The sequence below is a fragment of the Theobroma cacao genome, chromosome 5 (assembly GCF_000208745.1).
Source record: "Theobroma cacao cultivar B97-61/B2 chromosome 5, Criollo_cocoa_genome_V2, whole genome shotgun sequence".
In the NCBI taxonomy this organism is placed as follows: Eukaryota; Viridiplantae; Streptophyta; class Magnoliopsida; order Malvales; family Malvaceae; genus Theobroma; species Theobroma cacao.
In genome coordinates this window covers 17,366,956-17,376,550 of record NC_030854.1, presented here as the reverse complement: position 1 = coordinate 17,376,550, position 9,595 = coordinate 17,366,956, and positions in this window count along the sequence as shown.

Genomic DNA, 9,595 nt, shown 5'->3' with positions numbered 1-9,595 from the left:
CAAGCCTTTTGGATTTAATTGTCTCTTGCTTATGATATCTAGAGTAAGTTATATAACTCTTAAACTTATGAGTGCTTATAATTAATTTGAAAATTACATGAAAAACACAAACATTGATTTTGTAGGATTCGGCTGTTTTCCTGATTAACTGCTAGTTTATTTTTTGCTGCATTATATTTTTAATTTCTTAATTAATTTCATATTTGAGCATGAGGTCGAATCCCAACGAAAATCTCATTATCGAGGTTGACAATTGTGCACAGAACAAACATCACATGGTATGATACACATTACAATTTATTAAATATGAATAAAAGTCTTTTATTGAAAACGTTTCTTGAATCCTTCAATCTTTCTGGTAAAATTTGGGAAAGAATCCTCACCTAGAGAATTTCTCAAACAAGTTTATCATTACAAACTTCTCAAGAAGGTCTCATCATCAGAGACATCATTCGTTTCAAAACATATAATATATCATGATCCAAATTTTGGTTTATTTAACACAAATGATGACCTTTTGTTGAAAGTGTAGTTCGAATCCTCCCATCTTTCTGGTAAAATTTGAGATAGCTCTCTCACCTAAAGAGTTTCCCGAGAGACTTATCCTTACAAGTCTTTCTCAAAAGTCTTGTCATCAGAGTCATCATTTGTTGTACAACAATATTTACGCAAAAATGCATGACATGAATATTTATGCATGAATAATAATGATATGAAATGGTTAGAAAGTTTATCATTTTACATTTTTATATTATCTTTATGCTTATATTTTTATACTATTATTATGATCAACTAACCTTAAAATCATTTCATTTCACTTTATACGTATTTTTATATATATATATTTCTTAATCTTTATCAAACTATATTTTTATATATTTTTTTATTCTTTTATACATATATTTTCTATTTTTTTGTTTTGAGAAATATGCAATTTTATTGTTCATTGCCAAGACAAATGGCCTTAGACTTCTCTTACATGTAAATATAAAAAACATACAATAAAATGAAACAGAATAACCCCTAAAGAATCTCAACCCGCATACCTATCGAAAAATGAAAATATGGAATGGTTTCTTCAATCCACATTGGATGGGCTGCTTTGAACAGCTACTGACTTGGATAATGTCATGGCTGGACAGTGTTCACGCATAAGGACAGGTGAGCTTGTTATCCGAAATTGTTACAGCTGGTTCGAATTTTTTGGACATCATGACACTTTTGTTATGGGTTCTTGCGTGATGTGGGCTGATCCAAAATTACTGTCCAAATCTCCCTAATTTTGGGCACTTACATATGGGGTTATTTATTGTATTTTATTTTTGTCCTCATAAACTCCAAAATTAATTGATTTTGGTAGTTAGCAAAATTGTATATATATTTTTTTAAAAAATATAATTTCAACCTGGATTTAGGGATGTTCAGGTAGCTAAGGGAGACTAAGTAATGATCTCAAAAGAATATGGACAAAATCATTAATCTTTGCCCAACTCCAATTATTAGCATCTCACTTAGTTTGTCCAAATGAGAAAATGGCTTTTCGATAAAGCATTATCCCATTTGTGTCTGAATAAACCCGTCCAAATGCAAGTCTTGCAAACCTTGGAACTTCATGTTTGAATTTGGAAACTATCATTCCAACCCATCTAGGTGCAAGTTGTGCAAGTCTAGGGATGTCAACAGTAGGATACCTACTAATTTTGAAATACCCGAACCCAATTAATAAATAAGGTATCTTAACTTTATAATTATGTGAATATTTTTAAAATTTACTACCTTAATTTGAATTCTAATACATATCCACTACTCGATAATTATTAGAACTCGTTTAAAAATCCGATTATGTAAAAAAATTATTAAAATGCTTTTCATGGGTATCTAATTACCTAAACCTAAATTCATACCCATATCCATATACAATAATATTTCTCATCCATATTCTATATAATTCAGTAATAATTAAATTTATAAAAATACACAAATAATAAAATTTAAATTTAAATAATCAACAACAAATATCTCAAATATCAACTTAAATAACTAAAAATAAATATCTAAACAACAACTTAAACAACATTACAAGTTTAATTGAATATATGGGTTTATCCTTAATTAAATGAAATTAAAAAAAATAGCTAGGTTCCAAAAACTATTTTAATCTCATAAATTCTCTTTAGATATATATATATATATATATATATATATATATATATACACACTATAAGTTTATATAAACAAAGATATATATTATAATTAATAATTCTATAAGTTATAATTTTTATAACGTTAATGCAAAATTAAAAGTAAATATGTTTATATTTAAAGTATATATTGTTGGTGTATGCCCTTGAGCCAATTAGATTAGCCAAGGAATATATATTGTCATTTAATGCATATTTAATTGCATAATTATATGTGATAGAGGTTTTCCTTCACGTTAGTGCAATAATAAAGAGTTATTAAGTACTAATTGGATGAAACTCATGGCACATAAAGGTCTAGATAGAGAATTGTAAAGTTGTTACAATTATGAGATAACTATGCATTAAAGTCATGTTCCTAAAATTGTTCCTGGTCATTGTATTGTCAAGACAGAGCATTGACAATGCTCAAAGACTGGTACATGTAAAGCCTCGTTACTTGGGAAGTAAGCAATCGATCTTATAGATTGAAGTATATGGGATACTTGAGGATAACATGTAGGTGCTTGTTAAAGAACAAGCTCATTGAACATGACCCGCTATAAGAACTCCATTTGATATTTCACTCAAGTGTCTATGAAAAATGTTCTCTTGTGATAGTTGTGCAACTAGCCCTTAGACTTGAGACACCAGGTTATCTTGTGTAAGGAATAACATACTTTGATTTCACTCCTACGGGTTTGGAAACAACCAGATGCCTAAACAAGGTGTTTTTGGGTATGCCATGAAGCATGTGAAGGTGAATGAGTGGTCAAGAGAGGATTCATCACTCTAAGTGATATGAGGAGATGTATCACACTTGTTCTCCATTCTTGATTAACTTGTTTAAAGGTTTTGGCCAAAACATGATGAATTTGAGGAAAGTTGTTTCTAAATTCATAAGGTTAGTCATGAATTATGAGAACTAATATAGAATGTTATAAGTAGACATTGAGCCATGCTTTATGACATATCCTAGATATTTGATGAAAGGATCGTATTGCACTGAGAGGCTTATCACTAAAAGGCTTTGTCAAATTCTTTGATTGAGTCTTTAACATTTGGGTGGTCATGATGTATTGCTAGATGCTGCTCATGATCTATAAATATAAATCAATTATCAAATTGATATTTGATTAGGATCTACATTTATAGCTAATATGTTAGAAGCCTAATGGGTCACACACATTAAGTGACGTGATTGGTATTAAATGAGGATAATTAATTAAGTTGGTCTTAATTAAAATAGATCAAAATAAAGTGAAAAATTAATTAAGTTCACAAAAACCAAATTAAATTCAAATACAACAGTTGTATTTAAGGTTACAACTTAGTTTGGCTATATAAATATATTATGTTAGCAAACTAAAGCTTTAAGCCTCCAGCCATTTCTCAGCTATTTTATAAAAAAAGAAAAAGAAAAATAGTTTTCTTTGTTTGACAAAAATAACATTTGGCAAAAATTTTTGGTCTTTTTGTTTTAGAATCAAAACTTACTAGCATAAGTAAAAATCCTACCTTTAAGAAGGTCTTATTCAGTCACTATGTAGATTACTGTTAGAGGCCAAACACTTAAGTGGCTGAAGATTTGCCAAATCCTAAAAGTGAAGAAGCAAAGATTTTGATTTAATTGGCTCTTGATTACGAATTCTAGAGCAAGGTATGTAACTTTTAAACTTATGAATGTTTATAATTAATTAAAAAATTACATTAAAAATCACAAACACTAATCTTGTAGGACTTGGTTATTTCTCTAATTAAATGCTAGTTTATTATTTCGTTACGTTATATTGTTTTAATTTATTGATTATTTTCATGTTTGAGCATGAGGTCGAATCCTAGCAGTGGTATCAGAGCCTTTGTTTGATGTTTTTCATGTAATTTGCATGCTTGATTCTTAGTGATAATCAATAGGATTGATTATCAATAAGATGTGGATTAATCTAAACAAGTGACCCTTCCAAATCAAAATTTAAAAGAGTCCCATATCAACTAATTATCCCTGTCTAGTTAAATTCAGAAGTCTAATATTTCAAAGAGTCTTGGTTAACTTATCAACTTCGACATTACCTTCTCTTAATATATGCGATATTTTCCAATTTGCAATTGATGATTGATAAATAGAAAGTTGAACTATGCATTGCCTACATCTCCATGGTGCTTTTAAAGGCTTAATGGTCCATTTAACTGCATTCATAAAATCACTTTCTATCTAGCATTCATAAAATCACTTTCTATCTAGAGATTAACATAATTATGCTTCACATAGTTAGCAAATAAGAAAAAAGCTTCATTGATAGCTTTGTAGTTTAGCATAATTAGAGTCACTCATTAATTGATCTAGAGAATTTCATGACAAAGGTTCCATTACGATCTCGTAATACTCCTCTAATTCCAGCTGGTCCCAAATTACCTAATGCATCGCCATCTACATTAAATTTAACCCATCCTCTTGGGGAAGCTTTCCATTAAACACTTAGTCTAATTGAGAGTTGTCTTTGTTGCAATATAGTTCTATGTTGACTATGAAACATATCATTTATTTGCTCATCAAATCCAACCAATTTGCCTTACTCCAAGTATCTACTCGTAACTTGATTAGATCATAAACTTGTAAAGCATCCCAAAATTTTCCATTAAAGACAATCTCATTACGAAATAGCCATATTGTCCAAGTAATAGCATAAAAGGCTAGTATCCATACCTTATGAAATAACCATATTTACCTGTTCATCTCCAATTAATTTCCTTTTTGCCAATTATAATTTAACAGTAATTTTTTGCCACATCAATTGCTAGATGAAGACCTCAACTCTGTAAGGAGCATAACCAAGTCATATCTTCAGCCATAGTTCCTTGTTTGCAGAGTATTGGTTACAAACAATTTGACAAAATGATTTAGATGAGAATTTACCACTTGACGTAGCCTTCCAAATGATACCATCTTTAAAATTTTCACCAAGTGTCAACTTTTTCAAAATGCTCCACATCTATGTCATAGTTGAAATTCCCATCCAAAAAGATTTCTTTTGAGTTCAATTTTTGTAAATCGCAAATGAGTAAGTTTAATCCCATGTTTCTTAATTTCAACTCCACTACAAATGCCTTTTACCTTTGCCTTACACATCATCCAACTAAAAATCTCTACCACTAGATTAAAAAGAAAAAGGGACAAAGGATAGCCTTGTCTGAGGCCCCTTTGCAATTTAATAGGTTTTGTGGGAGTACCATTCAGTGAGATAGAAATTGAAGTAGAAGTAACACACTTCATAATCCATTGCTGCCATTTAATTCCAAACCCCATTTTGTCCATGGTGAAATCAAGAAACTCCCAACAAACACTGTTGTTAAATTTGAAATTGACCCTAGTTTTGAAATGACAAAATTCAATGATTTAAATATGTCTTAGAGTTAAAAGGAAATGATTTTGGAATGGAAGGCCTTTCCTTTAAGTGTTTTAAAGTTGTTTGTGAAAAGCAAAATCAGTTGAATGCTTTAAAACTAAAGTTCTAATAAGTAAGAATCAACTTCTGAAAGTGAAACATCGATTCCTTGTAAAACAGAAAGTAATATTTCTTCTTTGTAACAAAAAAGAATCAGCTTATTAAAAAAGGAATCATCGATTTGAAGAAATAGAAAGCTACTGAATTGAAAAAATTGATCTTTTAAGAAGCAAAAGTTGATTCCTAAGAAGGTAAAAGCATAATGAAGAGCCATTGAACATAAAGAATCGACTTCCCTAGTATCCATTGATCGATTCATTAAGCAACAATTAAGAAAGTTTAGAAACTTGTTGAAGAAACCAAAAGGGAAAAATAAGAAGCCTTGAGTGGGGAAAACAAATTTTGAAATTTCAGTTTGGCACTCAAAGGACAAAGAGGATAAACTTTTAAGGAAGGCACAAATCGATTCTTGCAAGAACAAAATGCTCCAGACTTAAAGTGGGATGAAGTAAATCAACTACACAAGAATGTAATGATCAATTCCTGGCACACAGAGAGCATTAAGCTCAAAATTAAAGCAAGAAAATGACCCAGGATACAAAAGAATCGACTTCTTAAATGGCTACCAATCGATTCTTATGGCATGACTGGCGTGATTCAAGTGGTCCCAAAAATTCAAAAAATGGTCTTATCCTTGTTTCAACGAGATGAAATTGAGAAAGGTTGTAAATACCTTTCAAGAAGCCTTATTCAAAGAGAGAGGGAGCACATAAGAAAGAAACGAGAGCAAAAACTCATTCCAAGAGGAGAACAAGGATTCCATTTTAAAAAGTTTATTCCTTTCTCACTCTAAAATAAGCTCTCAAAATAGAGCATCCTTGTTTAAGCATAAATTCTTTGATTTAACATTCTCATTCTAAAACAAACTCTCAAAACAGAGCATCCTTGTCTAAGCTTAAATTCTTTGATTCAGCTACATCTTCTTGTACTTAAACTAAGTTGATTAGCCTTTCTAGAGGCATCAAAGCTTGTAATCCTTTGTAGAAAGGTTATACCTCCTTGGAAAGGTAGAAAGGTTATACTTGAGTCTTGAAAAAGTAGAATTGATTATAACTCTATTGAAAAGGTAAAAAGGTTGTGCTTTAACCTTGAAAAAGTAATGACTTGTTAAGAAATTGTGCTTGATCCTTAAAAGGCAGTTGCTTGTAAAGGTTATGCTTGAATCTAGTTGAAAAAGACAATTGATAGTGGATTCAAACTCTTTGTGATATCAAGGGAGAGGATGTAGGCATTGAAAGGTCGAACCTCTATAAAAATCGTGGTTAAGTTTTTTTTCCCTTTCCCTATATTTGCTGCATATCTTGCTTGCTTATGTTTATATTGATTGTTTTCCAAGTTTTGTGCTTAAAGTTTTAATCTTTAACCATATTTCAAGGAAAGGTGAAATTTTTATTTGATAGCCAATTCATCCCCTTTTTGGTTGTTATATCTCAAGCTTCCTTTTCTAACAGCTATCCATATGCATTTTCAAAGTCTACTTTCAACATTAACCAACCATTAGAGCTTTTATGATAATGATCAACTATCTCATTTGTTATTAACAATGAATCAAGAAGTTATCTTCCATTTACAAATGCAAATCGATAGCCCTCAATCACTTCATCCATTTCCTTTTTAAGTTGATTAGCTATGACGTTTGCAATAAGTTTGTAGACATAACCAAGCTAATGTGTCTAAATTCTCCAATGGAGCTAGGGTTTTTTTTTTTAGGGATCAAGGTAATAAAGCTCTCATTTACACCTCAACCAAGTTAACCAGTAGAAAAAAAATCAGCAATGAATTTCATTACCTAAACCTTTATCACTACCTATTGGGATTTAAGGAAACTAATGTTAAATCTATCTGGCTTTGGAGCTTTATTTCCATCATTATCTTTGATCACATCCCAAACTTTAGATTCTAAGAAAGGCATCTTCAATTCCTCTATAATAGATCTTTTTAATTTATGAAGATCACGTCGTAAATTTCCCAACCTCATTGTGTGCCTAACATTATACAATTTATGGAAATGCTTTACTATCTCATATTTAATTTGATTTGGCTATTCAACTATTTCACCATTCACTATAATTTTCACAATACGATTAACACTATACCTTTGAGGTCATGGCATGAAAATATCTTGTATTTTTATCCCCTTTCGTCACCCACTTAATTCTAGATTGCTATATACATTTACGCTCCTCTGATCTGTACAAATTCCACAACTCACTGCATTTTCTCATCACCATATCATGTTTAACAAACTCCTCCCCTATATTTTGCCATTTAGATTTCAGATCTTGAATTTCTAACTTTAACAATTTAATTCTATGTACCATATCCCCAAAAATATTCTTACTTCATTCCCAGATAATTGGACGCAAATTCTTTAACCCCCACTAGAATGATGGACTCCGCAAATTACCCAGCTTGAAAGTCTCTTAATTATTTTTGACCAATTTAGAGAATTCATTTAAAATGATTGATTAATATTGTTTGGTAATGCTTGCTTGATGATGATGATTATTGAATACATAATGAATGCTTGATGGTACTCGATGATGGATAATGCTTGATGATATTTGAGAATAATGCTTGATGACTAATGATGCCTTGGAACTTATTTACATATATTGCTTTAAAATATGAGTGTTTTGATGCATATGTTGAACATCTATTTAAATACTCATACTCATTTAGTTCTATGAATACTTGAGTATAAGATGAACATATTTGAATATATACTTAAATACTCATTTATTCTATGCTTATGATTTCTCTCTTAACAATTGGTAACTTATTGGTTTCATAATTTCTCTAAGGGGAAGTTTGATTATGATTTAAAGTGATTATCTCCTTTATTCATTCTCCTTGTTGTATCATGTTTTGATCATTAACAATTGGTGTTGACCTTATGATTTCTTGAGGCAGAATTAATCATTGCCACACATATGTGCAATTGTCTCATACTTTATTTCAAATTGGTGTCATTAGCATTTGGTATCTTCAACAACAAGTTGTGGTGAGAATGTAATAATTGGTGCTCTTCATTATTCGTAATATCTTTCTAACACCAAATTGATATTGTGCTTTACATGGATTCTATGCTCCTTGCTTATGCTTGAATGTTGAAATCAACAATTGATTTCAAGTTTTTAATTTCATTCAAACTATTGGTATTAATCTTTAAGCTTTCTCAATTGATATCTAGCTTTAAATTGGCATCAAGTTTTAAAGTTGTTTCTTTTCACTTGAGCTTAAAATTGATCATATCTTTCTTAATTTGTTTGAGCTTTGCAATTAACAAAGTGATATGCTTGGTATGCTTAATGTCCTTTTAAAAAGGGGGAGCCTTCACTAGTATTTTGTAAAATTGCTATAATGAACTTTATAATTGTTCTATCCCTCATAATTGGGTTTGTGTTTATTTGTTTTTATCAAGGGGGAGTTTTACTCATATCTATCAATTGGTATATTGAGTCTTATATTGATCCTTAACAATTGGTATTGTGAGCTCATTGAATATATTTCTAACAATTGGTGTGTTCCTTATTATGCTTATTATGTTTTGCAACTTTTGCTTGTTATGTTTATATCTTCCTTTTTGATATAACAAAAGGGGGAAAAGGTTTATGACCACATTTGCATGCTTTTATTGACTTATAGCTAAAACATTTTGAAAACTAAATACATATGTTGAAGGGGAGAAGATTTCGTTGAAAAATAAAATGCACATGTTGAGGGATAAAAGACTTTTATTGAAAGATCATTTCAAAAACCCTTCTCATTTGTTCTTGAATTTTTTTTCCCTAACTAAGGGCTTGTAGACTAGTAGAGTTAGGGGGAGTTTTCAAATGCAAATTATGCTTAGAATTTTGTTATATCAAAAGAAGGAGATTGATAGCTTTAAAACTGATATGTTTTGATTTG